The sequence below is a fragment of the Panthera tigris genome, chromosome C1, assembly GCF_018350195.1.
Source record: "Panthera tigris isolate Pti1 chromosome C1, P.tigris_Pti1_mat1.1, whole genome shotgun sequence".
Classification (NCBI taxonomy): Eukaryota; Metazoa; Chordata; class Mammalia; order Carnivora; family Felidae; genus Panthera; species Panthera tigris.
Window position 1 is genome coordinate 49634870 of NC_056667.1, and position 24739 is coordinate 49659608.

The 24739-nt window shown below is 38.2% G+C and overlaps 1 protein-coding gene across 22 annotated transcripts in view; it reads left to right on the top strand.

Moving 5' to 3' along the window:
* NFIA (nuclear factor I A) overlaps positions 1-24739 on the top strand; it is a 371559-nt gene that overhangs the window by 118509 nt on the left and 228311 nt on the right. Inside the window, exon 3 of one of the 22 annotated variants that reach the window (XR_006221534.1) lies at positions 14000-14105. The exons of the other annotated variants lie outside the window; for them this stretch is intronic. The gene's annotated coding sequence lies outside the window, so the exon portion shown is untranslated. The remainder of the gene's footprint in view (positions 1-13999; positions 14106-24739) is intronic. 22 annotated transcript variants of the gene reach the window in all.

The following is a 24739-nucleotide window of genomic DNA, read 5'->3' on the forward strand; positions in this document are numbered from 1 at the left end:
ATGTGCAGTTGTTACCGATTATTGTGGCATTAATGTGTAAAGAATATGTTTTGTTTTGTTTGTTTTCCACACTTAAATTTTATTTATAAAACAAAATTTTTATATTTGCACAGGAAAATTAGCAGGGTGTAAATTAAAGGCCAAAGGGAAAAAGAAACCCTCAATAGGGGAGAATATTTTAAATGTCTTGCAGGGAATGGAAGAAAAAGTTTTGCTTAAAAATTCCACCATATGCTAACTATATACAGCACTTCAAGTTTATTTATTGTTAAAGCCTCATGTAAATCACGTCATTCTGAAAGTCATGGAAACTGCACATTTGTGCATTAAACTATGTAAACAACAAAAACTGGTCATCCATCCAATTGTTGCTTCACTTATTTTGAATTATAGTGCAATTTTGTGGAGAGTGAAATGGGGATTACACAATATAGTGATTTCCTGTAACACCTACATTTTTGCTGATCTAGCAAGGTCTGTTGGTATGAGAGCTTAACCTTTATTTTATTTCAAAATGTGTTTTTTATTCTGAGCTCCATTGGTGCCTATGGTTTCACTTTTCTCCATGAGCCACATGTTAAAGCCTGCCTTGTCTAAATGAAGGAGTCAAGTGGTAGAAAAGACATTGTAGGCAGGGGAATTTTCTACTGGAATGAGTTCAGAAATACTTTGAACTTATCAGTAATATTATTAATAGGGAGACAGTGTAAATGCTAACACTTCAAATGCTCAAGTGTACATGTCAAAATTAAAGCATGAAGTTACATGAGACCGCTCACCACCCTCCTTTGTTTACAAAACAGATCTATCATTTATACCTGACTTGTCCCTCTCCCCTTTTTTTCTCTGCCTGTTCAGAGTCTGGAGTGCTGAGTTCTTCCTCTGCCTGTAGAAATCCTGCTCAGCCTTCAAGCTGCCTCCAACCTTTTGTGGAGTAAGTCAGGGAATACATGTTTCTTCTTCTGCCCAGCCTCCCATGATTAGCCTTCTTTAAAAAAAAAACAAAAACAAAAACAAAGTTTTAGCATTTATTTATTTTTTGAGAGGCAGAGAGAGACAGTATGAGCAGGGAAAGGACAGAGAGAAAGGGAGACACAGAATCCAAAGCAGGCTCCAGGCTCTGAGCTGTCAGTACAGAACCTGATGCGGGGCTCGAACTCACAGTGAGATCGTGACCTGAGCCGAAGTCAGGCACTTAACCGACTGAGCCACCCAGATGCCCCATGATTATCGTTCTTCCTTATCCTTTTACCTACTGCACATGCCTTAGGTTGCCATATGGTAGTTTAGTCTGGTTTGCATTCGTATTTAAATGAATGAGAGTTGGTCTTCCACACTGGATCTGTTTTCTTAGCGCATGTGACAGCTCTGTAGTGGTAGATACTCAATAACTATTGTTTGGACTGAAAGGGGAAAAATGAGAGTAATCTATTTCAGTAGGAGCCAGACCATAAAGTGGTGAGGATACGTTTAGGGAAATCTGTACATCTCCAGGATCATGGCCAGTTGCCAGGCTCCAATGGGACTGTTTGACCTCATGTCTCAGGGTAGATTTTAAGGTGCGTGCATTTGCTGGTGCCTGTGAATACTCATTTTTGACCAAAGAAGTTGTTTCTTTGCAGATGTTCCTATGAATGCCCCCCTTCCATAAATTCTAAAGGAATTTTGTTTTCCCCACCAGCTACCTAGCAATTTATGAACAAGGGCCTTTCTTCAGACAGGTCTCATCAAAGTGACCTCCACTTTCCCTCCGGCCCCCCTCAAAGTGGATCTAGTCTAGAAGAAACCTCTGATTTGTTTACTATCTTCAGATTTTTATCTATGTGAGCACAGGCTCAAAGGGTCAGAGTTAAACTTAGGTTGCGATGAGTGAGCTGAAGCTGGTTAGCTGATGGACTCCAAGTTATTCAGGCTTGAGCTGATTCAGACCTCAATCTTCAGAGGTTGTCCTGGGCCACAGAACTTCTATGGTCAGTCTGACCCGTACATCCATTTGGATTTAGAACATGCATGTAAGGCACCCTTAAAGGGTAGACCCTGAGATCAGGCACAGGGAGGACCACCCTTTTTTTTTTTTTTTTTTTTAAAGGGCCTTTACCGTGTAATCCTAGATGGCTTGTGAAGGGAGTTTCCTTTTATTTGTCTCTATCTTCATTTCTTATAAAGACAAAGAAGCAGACATGCACTGATGTTTGGTTGAATTTCTAGTTGTGGATGTTTGTCGGTACCATATCTGCCTTGGCCCACCGTATGGACCCCTCGGGTTGATGCAGTTACTGAAGATAATGAAGCTGTGTGGACATTGGATACTGGGCTTCACTTAGTAGAACAAACTTAGCTGCTGTTCTTACCTCCCAGGGCCGGTGAGTTGTGGACAGCAGCAGCCTGCGGTTCTGTTGCTGTGCGAGCATTCCTCTGGCCTGCGCAGGAGGATCCTGCAAACACTTCGGTAGAGCTGTTTTCTCTCAGAACGTGCTCATTCATTCACTCAGCAACTAGTCTCCCCATCCCCACTCTTGTAGGCACTGAGGTTGCATTCTCCTAGCTCAAACATAATTTTCTTCGTGCTACGACACATCGTTGCTTTAAAGCCCATTGCCAATTATAAGTTTATTTTGCTGTCGACTCAGGTGTGCCCTCAGTGGCTACCCTATGAAGCCATGCCATTATTTTCCCCCTTCGACAGATGAGGAAACTGAAACACAAGAGGTGAATCAATTTACTCCAGGTCATGCTGCTAGTACGTAAGTTGTATAGCTGGATTTGAACCTGGCTAGTCTTCAACTCTGAGTCTGTACCCTTCTCTTTTTATTGATTTATTTTTTGGTATTCTTGATACTATGCTAAGTTGCCTAAGACTTTTAGAAAGCCTTAGCCTAAATGATACATAGCATTGCAATTTTTCTCAAAGTTCATTTAACAGATTTTCTGAAATGCTAGCTCTCAGAAATGAGGCTTTCTCATAGGTATTGTAATGATGATATCAAAATACAGAAAGTTTTAGAATCATGCAAACTTACAGTCCCTGGAGTGATCTAGCCCCTGGATTCTTCATTTTAAAAATGTGAACGTTGGAAGCACCTGGTGGCTTAGCCAGCTAAGCGTGTGACTCTTGATTTCAGTTCAGGTCATACTCTCACGGTTCATGAGCCTGCTTGGAATTCTCTCTCGCCCTCTCTCTCTGCCCCCCCTTACCCGCCCCCCTCAAAATAAATAAATAAAACACTAAAAAATATTAAAATGTGAAAGTTGAAGGTTGGGAGGTTATGAGACTGGCACAGCTCACACCCTCGCTTATCAGAAGAGATGGGACCAAGATGTTTGCAGAAAGAACTGAGAACCACAGTTCACTGTGGTGTTTATGTCACTGTGGACATAGGTCTCAATATTTTACATCAATTCTTAGTTTTACAATATTCAACAAATGTCCTACAGTAAGGTTTTACTCTATTTTGCAGGATTTTGTAGACACAAAATTCATTTATTTGTAACTTAAAATTTGTTTTTAATGTTTATTATTGGGGGAGAGAGAGGGGGGAGAGAGAGAGAGAGAGAGAGAGAGAGAGAGAGACAGAGACAGAGACAGAGAGAGAGAGAGAATGAGTCAGGAAGGGGCAGAGAGAGAGGGAATAACAGAATCCAAAGCCGGCTCCAGGCTCCAATCTGTCAGCACAGAGCCTGATGCAGGGCTCCAACTCACAAACCACAAGATCATGACCTGTGCCGAAGTCAGATACTTAACTGACTGAGCCACCCAGGAGCCCCCATTTATATGTAAGTTTTCATGGGTGAAAGTGTTTTATTTTTCAATATTTTATATTCATTTGAAACCAGTCTTTTTATCAACATAGAAAATCTTGTCTGACTGGACACATAGTTTCTTGCTGAGAAGTTTTCAAGGTTTCATATCAGCCATTACTAGGAAGAAAAGGCATAGATACTACCTTGGCAGCTAGCAAGACTTCTGATTAGCCCAATTTCACTGTGTTGACAGGACAGAAGACTGGTTGGGCTTCTGCGAGCTTTATGAACCCAGTGACTGGCATGTTATCTCTTCCAGTCATAATCATGATTAGAAGTCAATCTGAAAATTGTCTTTCCCCAGTTTTGATCATATTTGTTAGTGTGACCTCAGAGATACATATTTCCTCCTTTGCTGTGCATCCTTTGACCAGATGGAATCTCTCCTACTTTGGATGTTACCAGAAAGCATTTTAAAGATGCAAGGTGTGTTCTAGATAAATATGAATTCATTAGGTACTAACTTTTGAAAAGAACGAAGGTAGTCACAGAGCTCTTCTTCTCTGATTTGTCTTTCAGAACTATTATTTTCTGCTTGTCTTTATACTCCCAAACACATCCCATGGAAACACACACACACACACACACACACACACACACACACACACCATTGCATTGTAGTTTGCAAACCTTTGCATTGAGACCAACATCCCTGTTGTTTTGAAGAGCTGTCATATCAAAGAATAAGTGACTTCTGATAGTTGCAGGTACGTATCTAGGATTAATGCCGGGGAGTTAGAGGCAGACCGAAATCAGATCAGTATGAAGAAGGTCATTGTAATAAACGAAGGAGTCTAACGTGGCTTGTTGAGAAGCTGGGGACTCCGTGTCTGGGAGGCAGTGGTTCTGGTGAAGTGGTTCAGAGATTTTGAGGCTGAGATGGCTTGAGAAGCTGGATAAGAAGACCTTCCAAATTTTGTACAATTTGTAAGATTTCAAAGTGAAACTTAGTGAATTGGTTTGAGGAACAACCGGTGTTTTTCTTTGGCCATTTTATTTTTTCTCAGATTTAAGTAGACACTCACTGGGGAATTAATTATTCCTGAGTGGTGAGCAACAGACTCATTTCACATATATCCCTATTTGTTCTTTCCCCATGATTTTTAAATTTAAAAACAAGAGCACGAGGCAATTTAAAACTGTATAGCTGTGATGTACATGTTTTCCTGTCCTGTCCTTTCCCTTTTCGACTTTATGATATTATCCTAGAAAATTTGACTAATTCCACTCACATGTGACTCCCTTCCCAACCTGGTAACTGTCATTAAAAAGCAACCTGGGTACTCCTAGAACATTTAGGGTTCAGTTGACAGCCTGGACGTGCAGAAGGAGCCCAGGGAAAGAGGGAACTGTGAGCACTCATCTTTGGCCACAGCGACACTGTTAAGATGTGTCCAGATGGAATTCTTGTGACTCTCTCTCCTATGAAGTGGGACTTTTGTGGCACCAACAGCAAAGTGATTCATGAATGAGAAGCCTTCTCTGGTGTTAACCATTGCATTCACTGTTTCTGCCTCCCTTTGCTTTGGTTAGGCATAGATCTTTTATTTATTCCCACACGAGTCTTTCAGAGATTAGGGTGTACTTCCATGTTAATAATATTCCATGAATTATCATTTTGGGGGCAAATGTGCACATCCCACCGTGGTGTTTGTGTGGGGTTTTGCTGGGGAAAACAGAATCGGACAAACTTTCATTCAGCATGTGGGATAGGAGGCATGCCTTGTAAATGTACTAACCCTTTCTTTTTTTTACTCAGCTTTTCATAAAAGGATAAGGAAAGGCACTATCTACAACATGTGAAGTACTTCTTTAAAAGTGAGAGTTCTCAGTAGAGCCATGGTATAGCAGGATTGGGTCAAGTGCTTCCTTTCTTTAATATTTAGCCAAGAGAGACCACTTAGCTGCTCGGAAGCTTTCCTTACAACTGATCACCCCTTTTCTTTTCTTTTCTTTTCTTTTCTTTTCTTTTCTTTTCTTTTCTTTTCTTTTCTTTTCTTTCCTTTCCTTTTTCTTTTCTTCTTTTTTTCTTTTTGTTCACAACATTATGGTTAAACTCTTGTTCTTATACACCAATACATCCTTGCATATGAAGATCCTGCTGCAAGAAGGTTCTGACCAATTTGACATTCTTTCTGTCATGTTCTCTGCCTGAATACAGCTGGGTTCATGTCAGACGAAGAATGAGCTCAGCAGAGGAAGTAGAAATAGGTAGTGGTTTAAAAGCATGAAGAGGAAAAGACTATTCTGGTGGTTTTTCTGTCTTCTTGGTTGCTTTTTTAGTTTTGAAAAGATCCAAACTCCCCCTCTTTTTTATTCAAAGGGAAGCAGTTTGACATATGAGAAGCATGGTCTTTGGAGTCTGGAAGATCTGAGTTTGGAGCTGTGCCTTGTGACCTTAGACAAGCTACTTAGTCTTTGCAAGGTCTAACTGGATGTCTGTAAAATAGGAACAATAGTAGTATGTAATAGGGTTGGTAGGAGAAGAATATTGCCTGTAACGTCTATAGCATGTAATAGGGGGCTTGCTATTATTCTTGTATTAACAAAGTTGTCCTGGTTTTTCTTCCCATGATTAATTTTCATAAAATACATATTAAGTTTTATGATTGAATATGATTTAACATTTTTATTTAAAAAAAAATTTTTTTTAACGTATATTTATTTTTGAGACAGAGAGAGACACAGCATGAATGGGGGAGGGGCAGAGAGAGAGGGGAACACAGAATCAGAAGCAGGCTCCAGGCTCTGAGCCATCAGCCCAGAGCCCGACGCGGGGCTCGAACTCGCGGACCGCGAGATCGTGACCTGAGTGAAGTCGGACGCTTAACCGACTGAGCCACTCAGGCGCCCCGATTTAACATTTTTAATAAACATATCTAGAGTCTAAGATTTAAAACTTTATAAAGGGCTTACATATGAGCCCTTGGTTTCTTGCTGATTAGTAGTGGGCAGTTGAAAGATACTTATTTCATGAGATGTTTAGGAGAAAGTAGTGAACGAGGTTCATAATAGTAACAGATCCTTTGATTAGATGACCAGATAGAGAGGTCATTCCCAGTGCTGCCTGGGAAGACGACGGATCTCCTGCTGCCTTGGATGGGGTAGGAAGGACCCAAAGAACCTGTGAATTAAGGGAGCTTGGAAACTAAAAAATCAAATATTTCTTTTATTTTCAGAAACTGACATATTGCATTCTACTGATATTAAGAAGTTGATTTTTTTTTCAGAGGAAAATAGCTGTCCCTCAAGAGGGTTGCATTGTCTGTCACATTTACCTGTTTGATTTTGGAGAAACTGAAACTTGTTTATTCTGTAAAAGCAGTTATTTGTGTCCAGATTTGCTCTTCCACAGTCTGTCATTAATCGTTTAGGGTTAAATACTTTTCTCTTCCCTAAAAGGTGTTAGTACATTATTCATTTTTTTAAAAAAAATTCATTTTTCCATATAATCTCTTTGAAGAATCAGGTAGCCTTCAAAGTACACAGCACAGTACAAAGTACCTAGGCTGAAAATTAATATCTTAATTTTTAAGTACTTCTATTATAAAAAATAATAGCTTATTATAGGCCATTTGGAAAATAGAGAAAAATGGAAGAGAAATCATAACAGTTCTACAAGCTAGAAACAATGATCATTAACACCTTGGTGTGTTTCCTTCCAGATCTTTTTCTGTTTGTACACAGCACTGTCATACATATTCGTGATTATAAATACATACGTAAGATCCTCGAAGATCTTCTCATACTGAGGCCAGGTGGTGTTAGACAGAAACTGGTGGTAGCCAGACACAATAATAAGGATGACAGAATCACAGGGAAAGATAGAATACCCTTGGCTTCCTCAGCCCAGGCTCCCTCCTCTCTGCAGCGGGAAATGCAGTTCCTCGTGTGGAATAAGATTCTAAAGGGAAGGTAGGCAAACTCAAGAAAAATCTTCCAGTTGCCCCTGTGGTAGGTCACCAGGGCAGTACAACAACCCAGTTCTGCTGTATTGTGGTGTTCCTGTTATTCAGGAAAAAATCATTAGTTTCCACAAGTCCAAGTTTTGAACGTAACTTTTTCTCTCCGAACATTTCTCAGTAGAGCTTAAATTATTATCGTTAACTTCAAATGGGAGGTGGACATAAACGTGAGAGAATTGTTAGCATATACATATTTTTGCAGCATCTATCACAGTCCTGAATCATGAAAAACTATTTTTATTGAGTTATATCTTTATTTATAGATGCTTTCTTGTATGGCCCATGCATCTCTGATTTTTCTCATGCTGAATCATACTGAATTCTGTTATACACACACACACACGTGCGCACACACACGTACACACACCCATCCATTATCGTACAAAGACTGGAAAAATGGATATGACATTTGGGGAATGTGCAAGGTTTCCAAAGATCGTATTGAGAGGTAATTTTCGTGCAGTCCTTCCTGATTGGACACCTCAAACCTGTTATTCTCATCTGCAAAGTGAACGTTTTTATTCATTTTCCCTTGGCTCTCATCTCCATCTGCAATGCGTTGCTCAGGTGGACTTCTTTACTGAAGGGAAGAGCATAATATTCTTCTAGTTTGCCTAGCTCTTTGGCATTTAAACAAGCTAGAGAGATGCATAAATTTAGCAAAGGATCGGGGCCAAAGTGATGGCTGAACTGGCATCATTTCACATTTTTCATGCTCTGTATTTATAGCAATAAATTTCAAGCAAGGAAATAGATTGCAAGGAGTATGCTGTATTAGGAAGGAAGTTTGTACACTCTTGTGGCTTATTGGTATCTTAGTATAACCTTCTTCCCACTTCCCTGGTTGAGTGAACTAAAATGGATAAGTTCAGAGACTTTTTGGGTTGTTCATGTGTCTGGCCAGTTAAGGGATAAGCTTTTTTTTTCTTTTTTCTTTTTTACACTAAACTATGTAAAAGTTACACTGAACAGAATTATGGTGCGTGGTTATTTGTGACTTTCTTCTAAGGAACTTACCCCCATCACACACACACACACACACACACACACACACACACTCACAACCTACCCCTTCCCACCCCCCCTCCCCCGACTCACCTGAAGATACACTCTAATAAATGCTGCCTCCATAGTTATAATTTTCTAGGGCTTTGCAATGCATCGCATGTTAACTTAAAAAACAAGCAGTACCCATTTTTTAAGGAGACGATTACAATGGTGCAATCAAATTGTGCTTCCCAGTCATTGAGAAGCTTTAATGATATTGAGAAAATTTTGGTTCCATGATTGTCTTGCTCTTTGAATCAGTGGTTGGTTACAGTTTAGAATAAATTGCCAAAGGGCACCTGGCTGGCTCAGTCCGTAGAGAGCGTGTGACTCTTGATCCTTGCGTTTGTTGAGTTTGAGCCCCATGTTGGATATAGAGATTACTTAAAAAATGAAGCTTTAAAAAAAAAAAAGAAATTGTCAAGTTACTATTTACTTAATAGCAGTAATATTTAAATGATGATAAACAGTAACAGCTTATTTTTTAAAAGATACCAAGCTAAATGCTTTCATGAATTACCTCATGTAATTCGCTCAACAACACTTTTAAGTGTTATCATCATTATTCCCATTTTACAAATGAAAAAACTCAAAAAAATTTTTTTTCTTATTTTTAAGCAAAAGAGAGACAGGTGAGAGTGGGGAGGGGGCCGAGAGAGAAGGAGACACCGAATCAGAAGCAGGCTTCAGGCTCTGAGCTGTCAGCACAGAGCCTGATGCAGGGTTCGAACCCACAGACTGTGAGATCATGAACTGCAGTAGGCCACTTAACCAATGGAGCTACCCAGGTGCCCTGAAGAAACTCCAGTTTTTGATAGCTTTGGTAACTTCTTTTAGAATGTAGGTCATGAATATCTAGAGTAAGTGATACCAGGAAATATTCCTCTCAACTAAACATGTTTTCTCCCACATAGTCCATCAGTTAGAGATTTCTGGAAAAGAGGCCTGTTTTTTTAAAAAGAGAAATCCCGGTAGAGGTTTTAGTCTTCATTAATCAGATACACTCATGGTGTGAATTTGAATGAGCAAATTGGGTTGTTGGATGTGTTGTAGGAGAATGGGGTTGGTTGTGAGAGATTTAAAGGAGAGGGGTGATGGTTAACATAGTTTGTTTTTAAAAGAGGATAAGCAGGGGCACCTGGGTGGCTCAGTTGGTTAAACGTCTCTTCGTTTTGGCTCAGGTCATGATCTCATGGGTGTGGGATTGAGCCCCGCATCAGGCTCTGTGCTGACAGCAGGGAGCCTGCTTAAAATTCTCTCTCTGCCCCTTCCCTGCTCTCATTCTCTCTCTCTCAAAATAAATAAACATACATTTAAAAGAGGGACAAGCACTCAAGCTGGGTTTCTGTGCTCAAGGGCACAGGATGAGGCAGAACATCAAACACAGCTTCCACCTACTGCTAAAACTTCACCTTTGACCCCAATGAAAATTTTTTTATATGTCGCCTTTGAGACACACACTAAACCTTCTTGTCCTATAGAGCTGCCAGATAAATTACATTTATTTCAAGGACAGTGCAATATTAATCTAAAAGGATATTTTAGATTTAGAAAGCATTATTTTTGAATTCTGTGTGTTTCATATCCAGTGTAGACTGAGCCCCATGAGTAGGAACTGAATTATCTTTATCTTTATGTCCAGAGTGCCTGAGACAGTGTCCAACAGGTAACATGGTATGGGTCTAATAAAACTTTTTGAGTTAATAAATGAGTGAAGGAATGAATGAGCAAAATTTATAGTTTTCTCCTATCATCTACTAAGCATCTGCCTAGAACTTTATAGAACTTTAATCTCATATAACATTCAAAAGAAGGTATTCATTCATATATATTGCAGTTGTCCCTATTGTTAAAAGAGAACTTTGTATCTTGGTTCAAGAAAGAAAATTCACAATTCAATAGAGTTGGGACCACACCTTCAAACACAGACACTCCATTCAGACTTGCAGACCCCCACCCTGCTTGGTGTCTGGGTTGCAGCCCAGACTGAGGTTGGGCAGTGGGAAGAAGGAAGCCGTGTGGTTAAACCACTTGGGATAATTGAAAGTCGACCATACTTATTTTCAATTTGGCAGCTGCATTAGCTTTTTCCTCAAGTGTGTAGTTTTCCCTGGCTGTCTTCACACTGTGGCCCTCTCACCATCGGTGACCTGGCAGAGGCCTCTGAGGAGGCTCACCATGGCTCTTCCCTGATGGTTTCCCCCAGTCCAGCATTTTCCCTGACTTCGCCATGCTCTCTGGTATCAGGGAGTTAGATCAGTTTCTGTGTTTGCAAAAGAAGTTAAAGAAAGACAAAAATCGGGGAAGCATAACATAATAAGCATAATTATTTTTACCAGGGATAACGATAATGAAATTTTAAATTTAACATGGCCTGAGTCGGACTCTATGCAGATATTTAGAGCATGTGAAAATGCTTCTGGCCCCTCCGGCCATTTCACATACTTTGACTCAGACCCTTAGAAATTTCTGGTGGGCAGTTGATATTTGAGCCGGCTGATGTATCAGTCCTGATGCTCCAGACTCGGATACGATTCTGGTTAGAGGCACAGCATGCCTGCGACAGACTATGTGTGAATGTTTCAATGTCCTCACGAGAGGAAGGTTGTGAAGATAGGTGTTCACGTGGGACAGGCTGCAAATCCAGATCTCCAAGGACAAGCTAGTGTACATAACCTTGTTCATGCCGGGCCTGGGTTTTATTTTGTTTTCCTTTTTCTACTTTCATCGCAAGTTGATGATATGTCATTTAAATCTTCGCTGTCACATGGGCGTTGTTTTCTACCCAAGTGGAAGCCGAGTTAGAAGAACCTCAGCTCTGTGGTGATCTTATTGTACTGTTTTCCTTGGATAAAATGCCCTTGATACCAAATAACTGTATGCTGAATACTTATTATTATTGTTCGAGTATAGTTTCTTGGAAAGGATGTCAGGGTTTTCGTAAAGGGGCAGTAAAATCCACTTTTCCCTTTAGCATTTACCAACAACTTTGCAATTCTGGTGGCTTGAAATATGGTCAGAGTGCACGTTACTCAACCTCTGGCTGCTCTTGCCGTTTCACACTGCACGCGGATGGTGCCCCCCACCCCCGGCCAGTCAAACAGTGTAATGCCTGCTGACGCATCAGGGGTGTGTAGGGTTTTGGTTATACGTTTCATGACTCTGGCGGTGAAGGATGTATGCCAGGAAAGTGAGAATCAAACTACCGACCTGTCTGACTTAGAAGATAGATAGCATTTCATTGGAAGCATGCAAGTTTGGAGGTGATCCCCTAAACACGCAGGTCGTCAGCCAGGTTGGGCTTTCTTCTTATAAGTGCATGGAGGACATTGTTTCATGACTCTGCCTAAGCTTGAGTGGACAGATGATTCAAACATATAAATTTGAGGGGGGTCACTGGATGGCTCAGTCGGTTAAGCATCTGATTTTGGCTCAGGTCATGATCTCACGGTTCATGGGTTTAAGCCCCACGTCAGGTTCTGTGCTGATGGCTCAGAGCCTGGAGGCTGCTTCAGATTCTGTGTCTCCCTCTCTCTCGGCCCCTCCCCTGCTTGTGCTCTGTTTCTCTCTCTCAAAAATAAATAAACACTAAAAAAAAAAGATATAAATTCATGGATGGCATCTGAGAGAGAGAATTCTACCCCATGGTCAGAAGTGGGGCTCACCCCCGTGTTCTACTAGGGTTGATCTGGATGTTTCCTGCTGGATGTTGCTTTTCTGGTTTGGATTGAACCCACTTGAGTTAAATGGAGCCCCACCCTCAGCCTTGCAAGTAAAAAAAGAAAATCCTGGAAAAGAAGGGTTATGCTAATATCTTGTATAGGATCTCAATGATGGAAATAGGGATTAGGAGCCAGGGAGTGGTGTGTGACTGATGGAAGTTAGAAGTTGGGCTAATAATAAGTTACATTTGCATATCAGTTAGCAGCTTGCAAACTGGCTCATGTACCTTATCTGAGCATTATAACTGCTCACTGAGGAAAAGAAGCTGTTATCATTATTTTTACTATTATCCCCAGTATCACATTCCATTTTACAGATGATAAAATTGAGGCTCTGAGAATTTAAGAGATTTTTCTCAAATTCCTAAACTGTCACTTGTGAATTGGGGTACATGACATGCTCTCTGACCCGAAGTTGTCATCTAGCTTCTTGAGGACTTCCCTGTCTTTTATTATCTCATATTTGGCATTCTAGCAGAACTAAAGATGTTTTATAAATGTATATTTTACTTAATACTTCCATAGCCAATATAGGGAATGGCACCAAAGTTGCATTCTTTGCTTGCTAAAATCAGCACCTTTGTGAGATAGGCCTAAACTCGTGTAAACTTTCTTAGCTCCCTAAGGCTTCCCTGCTATATTATTATAAAGTTTGCAAAGCACTGCAAATATTAAGAGACATACTCTTCCCCTTTGCTAACACCAGGTAGTGCTGTGACATGTCTGAAGTCTTTAGCAGAAGACATGACTTGCAGTGATAATATGTATCAAAAGTTAGTGTTTCCCAGTGAGTAAATTTCTTTGAAAGCTGAAAAAACAATTTGTAGCATTGCTTTAGAATGTGCTTTTAATGAAGAGAATCAAAAAGTACATGTGATAGATTCTTCAATATTGCCAAACTTCTAAAAAATGATTATACCATTATTTGAGGTATAAAATCTTGTATATCATATATAGATATTTTCTTTATTTGTAACACAGCTTGAAAATTCTAACGGAGCCATGTCTGTTCAACTACTGATTGTGTAATGCTATAAATTTTTGATAAGCTTGTTCCAAATTTTCTTGTTCTGAAAAGCATTAAAATCACCCCCTAGTGAAGACAAAAGACCATAATTTCTTTAGGAGACATCATTAGATACATTTAGAACTAGGGAAAACATCAAAACTAGATAAAAAAAATCAGAAGACAGCCCCACTGATAAAAATTCAGTTCCTCTGTAGCTGATGAATAGAAAAATCCTTTCTAGTCATGACCACTGAACAAAAAGGCTTGTAAAGTCCACCTCACCATTTACATTGTAGAAGTGTAACTTCTTCAAGCAGGTGAGATACACCAGCTCTCCATCTATGAAGCTGTGATTGAACAAGGATGATAATATCTGACCTATAAATGACTTATTTTTTTGTATTGCCTGTACACATCAGGTCACTACAAAATAGCTGTTTATTATCTTATTTCAGTAACATGATGGTCTGAAGTGTTTCATGACTTGTTCATCCCTTTTCCGCGTGACTCAGAATCAGATTCTGCCTTCTGCTCTGCCAGGGTCACTCCCACCCCAGACAGGTAAACTAAACAGGAGAATGTGAGGACTTAGGCACGTGTGATGTACCTTGCTTTGGTTGAATAGACCCTTGATATACGTGTTTTGTTTTTTGTTTGTTTTGTTTTGTTTTGTTTTGTTTTTGAGAGAGAGAGAGAGAGCGCATGCATGCACATGCACAAGCGGGGAAGGGCAGAGACAGAGGAAGAGAAAGAATCGTAAGCAGGCTCCATGCCCAGCATGGAACCCGACGTGAGGCTCCATCTCACAAGTGTGAGATCATGACCCGAGCCGAAATCAAGAGCTGGATGCTTACTCGACTGAGCCACCCACATGCCCTGACCCTTGATATATTTGATTGCTTATTTACCAAGAACCTGATAATCCAGACTGCTGATGTTACCAAGTGCAAGGAAAAAATAGTGATGATTATGAACTTGGCACAGTGCTGCTGCACTCCAGTAGTGCTGTTTGGCACAATTCAGCCTTCTTGGTTCATTTTCCATTCATTCCATCAGCATTTAGGCCTTTAGTGAGCATCACTGTATACCATTCTTGGTGGTACATAGCCCACATTTCTAGAAGGGCTGGGAGGGTTGGGTCGTAATCCAGTGCTATCATCATATAATCTTTTCTGGGAAGGTGCGTCTATATAACCTCAATAGCTTTTAACGTTGGGATACCAAACTCAGTTCTGTGGGTTCCTGTTTTTTTTTCTACCACCCCCACAGCCTCCAAGTAAAAAATAAAATAAAATTAAGGTGAGTATAGGAGTTTCAAAGAAAGGCATCTATTTCTTATTCTGGCGACAAGTAGTAGATGAAATGTCACTGTGGGACATGTAAGTTGTTCTTGAAACTTGAAAAAGTTTCACTGTTTCAGCAGCATTGAATTGTCAGTTTAGTTTTAAAAAAACTGATCAATTCAACAAGACGTGATTGATTGCTCAAGCAAGTTGCTTCTGAGACAAATGTGTGGTATAATTATTCATGTACTATCTCTGGTATCAGTGTGTAGCAATAATCTTTACTGTCCTATTTTGTTTAATTGTCTGTGTATATATTCTCTAGAAAGGAGGTTGATTAAACTTTGAAATAGCTTGTATCTATTGTATGAACTCTATTAATGTGCACAATTATGCCTGGGAAGAGAACTATAAGTAATTCTAAAAATTATGGTTAGAACAGGTGATCTATATATTTTCCCTTTTTAGCCTTCTTTCAGCTGTGTTTTAAGAGCTGTTCTAGAGTGCAAGTTTTGGTTAATAATCCATGACAGAGCTAAAGTCAGGATGGGATGGGCCCCACAGGACCCGAGCTGGATTTTGCTGGGAAAAGCTCAAGATTGGGAAATAGAACTTTGGACACACAGGTCAAAGGAGGATATGAAATATTTGCCCCATAACCCTGTACATGACTAACCTTTATTTTGGAGAGGAAAGGTTTCTCAGACTTACTGAAATAGCATTACATTAGAGCAAACCTGACTTCAATGGTTTATAGACTCATAACTGTAACAGAATAAAGGCTTAAGATCAGACATTGCATGCAGTCGGACATCTGCCACTTAGGAACTTCGGGACTTTAGGCTGCTGCTTATTATCTGTTAACCTCAATTTCTTCAACTCTACAAAGGGTAATGATAATATCTATATTGTGGCATTGTTACCAAGAAGAAATGAGGTAATGTCTGAAAGTGTTTAACACAGTCACTGGCACACAGAAGATATTAATAAATGTTGGTTTCCTTCTTGTTCAGCAAAAGCTTCAGGAGAAAGCTGGTGGGGATGTTTATAAATTTCATTACTTCAGTAGCATTTGCCAAACGTATTTACCTTATTGTTTCTAAGTAATTAAAACAGAAATACACATATCTAAATATACAGATACATATTTTATAATTAAGGCATCACTCATTGTTTGTAATGCATTTGGAGTCTTTGCCTCTGCACAGCTGAATGTTTCACAGTTTTAAGATATGTTGATAGCCTCATCTGGGAGTCTTCTGATTGAAAAGGAGGTTCTTCACCTTCATTTGTGTACTGACTTCGCAGTATCTGAGAACTCCCTGAATTGTCACACAGAGTAGTTTGTGTTTGTGAGTATATGGATTTTCTCAGGGAAAGAGGCCATGGCTTTCATCCTTTCCAGAAGAGACAGGGGACTCCAAAAGTTTAATACTGATTCTAATGACAATCTCCTACTTGCATTTTTCAGTCCAAGAATATAAATATTGCTGTTGATATCTGTTGAAGATTTATTGTATACTGGGCTAAGCTTGTTATATGTCTTATGCTAATGGAAACTGGGCCTTTTATGAACCTCAAGTTCACAGAGACTCTTTAGCACGCTCAGGAATGGGAAGCCCCGGCACGGTTTGCCATGGCACTGTAGAAGGCCCAAGTCAGGGCAGCTAATTCTGCTGTTCACTTTACACATAATTTCTAAACTATGTGACTATAATGATTTAATAATAGTGTTTTTATACCATGTAGAAAAGATACTTGAGTTAAAAAAAATTTTTTTTAATGTTTATTGATTTGGGGGGTGGGGGGGGGGAAGGGGCAGAGAGAGAGGGAGACACGGCATCCAAAGCAGGCTCCAGGCTCTGAACTGTCAACACAGAGCAGGGCTCGAACTCATGAACCATGAGATCATGATCTGAGCCAAAGTCGGCCCCTTAACCTACTGAGCCACCCAGGCGCCCCACTCAAGTTTTTTTTTTAAAGCATTTAAAGGATGTGATTCATTTCATGAATCATGGTGTGCCCTGAACCTCAGTTTTTAGGGTTTTACTTTAACAGGCACGAAGACCACCATTGCCAGAAAGATTAACATTTGTCCTTCATCCCCTCTATGGGAGCGGGGAGTGGGGTGGGGGATAATCTATGGAAGATTCAGATGGGTTAGAAAACCCACAGTCGTGAAGTGTCCCATTTATAGCTGGGAAAATTAGGAATGATACGTAGGGCCAAATATTTGGACACTGGCCAGTTTGAGGAAATCTTTAATATAGGGATTTAGCAAATTCTTGGTTTGTTGTGGAACTGATCCATCATGATATGTACGTAGCTTGAAATTATCAAGACTTGTGAGTCGGAGATAAGGTTGTATTTGCTGTGATTAGAATTGTCAGCCTTACTGGACATCTCCTGAAATAGCTCTTTTGTATGTGGGTATTTTTTTTTTATGTCTATTGTATTTTAAACATTGTTAATAATCTAGTCACAGCACCTCTGCAGAGTCAGTTTTAGTGGTGTTTGCCATCTTGCTTACCTGGTTACTTTTGTTGGGAGCACAGTTCAGATGCCAGGTAGAATTCTTTTCATCTATTGTGCATTTCTTATGGTTTCTGTACACTTGCCCTCAAACTTCATGCATTCACTTACCCATTGTAAAAGCATTGAACAGCTATTATGTGCAAGACACTGTTCTGTATTCCAAGAATTAGTTCATTGTTGTTAAGAGTACACATCTGGACATCATTTTAGAATTATTAACTGTGTTTTGTCCAGAGGAATAGATGAGAGAGAACAAGGTAATTCAGTAATTTTGTCAGTGTCCAAGCATTGAAAGTGGTAACTTATCAAATAGAATATTCTGTTTCCTGACCACCCCCGATCCCCTACAGTTTCACATCTAATGTGCATTATAAAGTGTTTGTAGTGGAATTGGTGTTTTTCTAGAGCCATCTTTAGAAGATTTCTCAAAGGATTTTGAATTTTTAGGGAAATACAGAAGACTTTTGCTTCGTTTTGGCTGGAAATTTGGTGTCTCTATTGAAACTTGGAAACCAAACCAGACAGCTTTGGGTTCTCATTCATCATTTAGAATGTCAAAGAATGTGAAAGTGAAGAAGCCAATTTTGTCTTAATTCTGCATATTCATTATATTTTGTTTATTTTTAATTTTTACCAAATAAGACTGACTTCACTTGCTTCTTATGAACTGAGCCTAATAATCATACACTTTCCAACTAAGAATGTTAACTGAATTATGTATCCTTGAACAAAGTCACATAAGCTTTATGGCTCTCAGTCTACTTCTTGACAGTTTTTAATTTTTAAGAGTTATTCTTTAATTTTTCTAGAAGAGAATTTCATGGTAGTAATCTAATAACAGTCTGCATGTCCTGTGTTTGTGAACCTGTCTTCCTTGTTGCATTTGGAAATTTAGCACAGTTTAGTAAGCTGTGATTAGCACTAACACACACCAGAAAACCTACTAACAATGTCTAAAATGCATCTACTATTAGGGTTGAATTTGACAGGAGGGATTTCAATGTGTGGAGCACAAATGCCTTGTGTCATGGTATCTTTTTAAACAACAATGAAAACTTACCTCTGTTTGTTACTACCAGACTTATCTGCCTTCATCATAATCTGCATCGTACATCCCAGTAAAAAGAAGAAAATAAAACCACCTAGAGGAAAAGAAAATAAAGATCACCTAGGGAAAACCATTGTTAAAATTTTGCCATTTCAGGGTTTAGCCTTTCAAACATATGTGTGTAGTTTTAAAATCCTTCTTAAAAATGTGACGCTATGCCACAAAGACCTTTTCCTCTCATTGTCTATTTTCCTACGGCATCGTGTTTAACGGCTGCATTATATTTCATAATATAGATTGGCTGTTATTTGTGAAATCCATGCTAAATTGGATATTGAGTTTGCAAATTTTTGCTATTGTATTCATGTGGCAATTAATATCAACATGGTACAGTCACAGTTTTATTTATTTATTTATTTATTTATTTATTTATTTATTTTTTCTTAATGTCTTATTTATTTTTGAGAGGGAGAGACAGAGCACAAACAGGGGAGGGGCAGAGAGAGAGGGAGACACAGAATCTGAAGCAGGCTCCAGGCTCCGAGCTGTCAGCACAGAGCCCACTGACACAGGGCTCGAACTTAGGGACTGTGAGATCATGACCTGAGCTGAAGTCAGATGCCCAACTAACTGAGCCACCCAGGTGCCCCATCACAGTTTTATATTTATAGATCAGCTTTATAAAAAAGCAGTATTAACTTGCCATTGATGTTTTTTTAGAAAAAATTGAGTGAGATGGCATTGGTCAATTCATCCCTTGTATACTTTTTCTGTTCATACACTTTGTAAAAATTATTTTTCAAACTACTAACCTCAGTTATTTTAAAGCTATTTTAAAAAAATTATTAGCCATGTAGTTATGATGTGTTGTATGACTAATAGAGTTGTTAAGCTTATGGCTATCTTATGTTTAAGGAAAATACCAATTATCTTACATTATTTTCACTAATAGAACAAAGTTTATGATAGTGTCTGGCAGGTAGACTAGGGCATTTTCCATCAGTAACATGGGAGCATGTTTATGCCATTGTCTGTCTGGTGAGAAGTGAAGAATTTCTTGGGTCTTAAGGAAGAAGAGGGACCACACAATCCACACTAATTGTGTTTATATTTTTAAAATAATCTCTCACTGCCTGTTTTCAAAACCTATGGGGCTTTAACTGCATGTGAGTGTTTTTCCTTGCCCATGTGCCTTTCTATCCCTCATAGAATATCTTAAATGCCATTGGAATACTTTACCCTGTCCCCTCCAATTTGTGGGTTTGTGGCCTAGTCCAGCAGCAGGCTTTGGAGAAGTTACTTGCTACCTTATTATAACATACTTAAACTCAATAGCAATTCAGGCCTTACTGGGTATTTACCTAATTTATTGTGGCAATGCGGTATTTAGACCACTGATTAAGTGAAGTCTGTCAGTATAGTTAAAAGAAATTAGAGACACTATCATTGCTAAATCACTTAACAATTCAAAGAAGAATTGTAAACATATGAATCCATTTAATTATAATAGTGCCAATTATAAGAGAAATTGTAACGCGGAGAACAGTGGCTTTTATGTAATCATAATAATGGCATGTATTTATCTTGGTTTGGCAAGTTAGGCCTTTCTTTAATACTTGGCTTTGCCTAAATAGAATGTGGTTTGCTGAAACCCACAATAACCCCCACACCCTCCAATTTGTTATTGCAGAAAATACTGAACAATAATCATGCAGTATGAATGATTAATGTATGCATGGGTTAGTAAGTATCTTTGAGGTTTAAAAAGTGTTTTTATTTACATTCTTCTGTTGGCTGAAGGTATAAAACAAATAAATACAAATCCACATGTGTTAAATATTCCCATCCCTTTTCACACAAGTATTTGCAATGTGAGTACAATCATAGCTTTTTCCTTGCTTTCTATGCTGTTTTTATTTACCCAGTGTGTATCCTTTAATTATATTGCAACTATAGTATTTGATATGTAATGCGTTTTTAAATTCACTAAGTACTTTGAATATAGCTTCCCCAAAATATAAAAATAATCAATGTAATAATATTTGAAGATTGGCCAATTTAACTTATAATGTTGTGTTCTAAAATAATACCTATTGGAATCACACTTATTTGAAGAGCATGTGTAAAAAGATTACTCACATTCTGTGTTTAATAAGATTACAATTATTATTGAGGACAAAGTGCTATCTAGTGGTACAAACAAAATTACTATGGAATTGGAATATTTCTATGTTTTAATCTCGGGGCTTTTACATCTTTCTCTTTCCTGCTTTCAGAAAGATAATTTGCTGTAGTTTCACTCTGTGCCTTTCTAGAAGTTGGAAGGAAATCCTACTTTTCTAAGCAAAGAAGAGAGGAATTTAAGTTTGAAGAGAGCTCTGATAAAAACTTACTTTGAAAAATTCAGACAGGTCTTTGTTTTAAGAGTAGCCCTTCCATGGACACTTAGAATTCATTGTATAAGCTATATATTATAGAAAACATCAGAAATCCAAAATCTTGAATTTTTTTTGTATGTGTGAGACACAGCTGAAAAAGAAACAAATAGTAGATTTAAAAACTTGGTGTCCAGAAAGGGTTAATATTTTTATTACTTGAAATTTGATATAAAATTGTGGGCAACCCATGACATGGTTTGGAGTACTTGATTATTCTTTTCTCAATAAATAAGAGTGGCATACAGTTAATTTCAGCACTGTAATTGAGCAATGCATTCTGGGAAGTCGAAAAGCACTGTAAGATGAGGAAATGTTTTAGGGCCTAATCATGAGAAGAAAGGAGCCTTTCATAGCCCGTATGATGCTGTTGTCAGAGCTAAAGGCAGATAATGATTCAGTAATAATGGCACATTGTGAATATTTAAGCTGAAAAGATTTGGGCAAAATGAACAGACATTGTTGGTTTGTGAAAACTGAACAGTTGGTCTTTGGGCTTCAAAAGCACTCTGAACTCAGTACAACATTTTTATTCAAAAATTTTCCTAAAACAAGATACTTTTTTTGAAAGTTATATCACACACCGTCACTGTGAGGAGTTTTAAAATGATCTGCTTGTTCAGTTTTCACTAGAAATCGGTAGCATGGCCTCTTTTTCGTTACAGAGAAGTTTAGAAGTTTCACGTGTTTCTTCTTGACACATCTTTCCGATGTAGTCGGCAGAAGCAACACCTTCAAAGAACACTCTCATCCACAGCAGTGATGTAAAATATTAAATATAAAACCAAGAGTGTCAGATTGCAGAGAAAGTGAAGTCATTTGCACTTTGTTCCTAAGGTTTCCAATACACCCTTAAGAAGAGTCTTGGAGCTGGGTTTCTATGTACCTTGGCTTTTCTCCTCATTAGTATATTTTCAACCTGTTTGTTTTTGTTCTTGAAACATCTGTGAATAGCAGGTTTATACAGCTATAGTTTCCTATTTTGGGGTGAATGTTACCAGAAGCCTAAGATTGGAGTCCTTGTAGCCTTCCGTTAACTTAGGAAGAAGAGAGAACTCAACCCCGGTCCAAGAGCAGTATATTTTAAAGCTTACCAACTTTAATGGTAGATTTTTAGAGTCAGTAGCACATCTGGTAAAAAAGCTAGAATCCTCTTTGCCAAAGTATAGGTAAGACAGTGTGATACTGAAATAAAGCTTTCTGAGACGTTAAAATCTGATTCAAGTACAAAAGAAAACTTTTGGAATAAGTTTTAGGATAGAATTCAACCTTTACGTATGTGAGATATGTATATATCTCCAGTGGGCTCTCGTGTATTTTGTATACGTGCTACAATCACATAAATAATTTGAAGTCTGGTGTTTCTTTTATAAATATACTTCTCATGTGCAGTTTTACACAAAGACTGAAATGAAACAGATTTCTGAGGACATAGAAATGTTTTTCCTTGAATAAAAAAGATTACTTATTAAAAATGGCTTCATAATTTAAACCAAAATAACTTTTTTGGGGGAGAGGGGTTTCTTCTCTGGGATTTTTTCAAGGAAAAAAAAATGTTGCTGTATGTTTACACTAACATTCATTTTTGCCCATATGCTTTAAATCTGTGTATTTGTTTAACCAAATATTGTTTATTTTTAGAACTGTTTGATTTTTCTTTTTAGCTGGAATTTTTAACAACAGTTCTTTTTACATTAAATTAAATAAAATTATACTATTTAAAGGACATTTTCATCAGGAGTTGGAACCAAGAAATAAATCCTCTGTTACCATTAGGTGAGACTTTGGGCAGGAAATAGGCAGAGTCCAGAAGCAAAAATAAAACAGAAACAAATGTTTACCAAGAAAGTGTGATGTGATCCAGGCAGATTCTTGTATCATTTTTTGAAAGTAGCTTTTCTCAAGGCACTCAATGCAGCTATAATCAGTCTTCTCTGTACTTCTGCAAGAAAACCCAATTTAAATTTTGACCTGCACAAACTTATACTTTCTTAAGCTTTTGGGAATTGAGACTATAAAATGAGATTGTTTGCTTGGAAGCTCCATAAAATTTAACTTGGTTTTGGAATGTATGATCAACATTTCAAATAGCATTTTTAAAAAGTCTCTAAAATCACTTTGTGACTTTTTTAAAGATTCCACATAACTCCAGTATTGTTTGTTTTAATTTTTTGTTGTCTGATTATGTGTCCAAGAGTGTGGATTTCTTATTTGATGGCAAGCAGTAGTTTTATTTGGAATGTTGGTTATTATCCCCTACCCCTTCCACTGTATTTCTGTTTATTCAAATTTATGTTTTTTACCAGATAACTCTATGGTCAAAATCAAGGGAATCGGGGATGCTAAACTGTATTAACATTTATTTACTCTGAGGTTTTCTGAGGATATCAACTAAACGTTTATTGGAGGAACCTTCCAAGAACATTAACCTTAAATTTTGCTATAAATAATTTAAAGCCCATATTCAGAAACCAGCCTGTTTGAAAACTGGCCTTCCCACTTGCAAATTACCAGATGGTTCTTGCCTAATATGAGAAGAAAGGCTTGAGTTAGAGCTTTAGTGGGGAGGTGGAGTGATTTTTACTGCTGATAGAATGGCATTTTATTTATTGAGGTATAAAACGGTAAGATTAGTTAGATGAGGTACTCAAATTAGGAAAAATTATGAAAGAATTTCAATTAGTTGTAAAAATTTTTAAATTAGTTTATTATCTTGAATTGGGCTTTTCAATTTTAAACAGTTTTACTTAATACATTTCAGTAAAATTAAATACATTATTGAAGTAAAATAAAATTTATTTATTCTAATTAAAACCTTCATATTTATACCAACCAAAATCCATTTTTCGATATTTGCATCTTGTGGTATGCTCTATGGAAAAAGGGAGCTGTGTGTGTGTGCGTGCGCGCGTGTGTGTGTTTGTGTGTGTGTGCGCGTGTGTGCGTGAAATACCTCTAAAATATAAATGCATACTGTTGTCCCTCTTGAAAAGTCACAGTGCACATTAATACATTAAAAGGTCGGAGAACTTAGTTTAACCTAGCAGTTCCCAAATTTATCTGTCAGCAGAACTTTTTGCTTGTAACCCTTGTTAACCCCCCAAAACACACTTTGCGAAATTATGCTTTTAACCTTTTCTCTACATTTAAGTGAAGAAACTTAGGATTTCAGCCCCTCTCGCTGTAAAAATTATGTTCCGGCTGACCCTGCTGCCCAGCAGGAGCCCTTAGAAATGAATAGGTTCCAGTCTCCATTTGTGTACCAAGTGCCCCCTGGAGGGGGACTTTATCTCAGAAGCAAGGCCACTTGATTCAGTTGTCCCACCTCTGCTACCCATCCATCCAGTCCATTGCAATTTACTTTAAGTACTTCAAACTGCGTCCTTGGAAGACAGATTTGCCTGGAGCTGTTCCAAGTTGGCAAAGGGATGTTCCAATAAAGCTCTAAGTGGTACTACTTGCTGATCAAGAGGAGAGGGTAAGGGTGGTGACAGTGTGATGCTACAAAGGTCATTTCGTGTGATCCTAAAGTCCATTTTTAAAGGCCTCCTTTCCTTTCACCCCGTAATTTTGAGTATTGGAAAGATTTGTTAATGAAGCTCTCTTTTTGTTATGCCTACCAAGAAACAGACTTTTAAAAAACATTATTTTTGAGATTCATGACTTAGGAATCCATTGAACACTTGTGCTTTAATTTGCCCCATTGCTTAAAAAATGTTTTTATCCCTCCTATTTCTTTGAAAAAAAAAAAAAGTCTGTGAAAAGGAAATTGATTTGAAGATTTTAAGCAAAAACTCAGTAAATATTCAATGTAAAACCATTACGTGAATTTTTATGTACTTAGTATCTTTTTACATGGGAAAGAAAAGGAGAAACTGTAGCTGGGAATTCTGG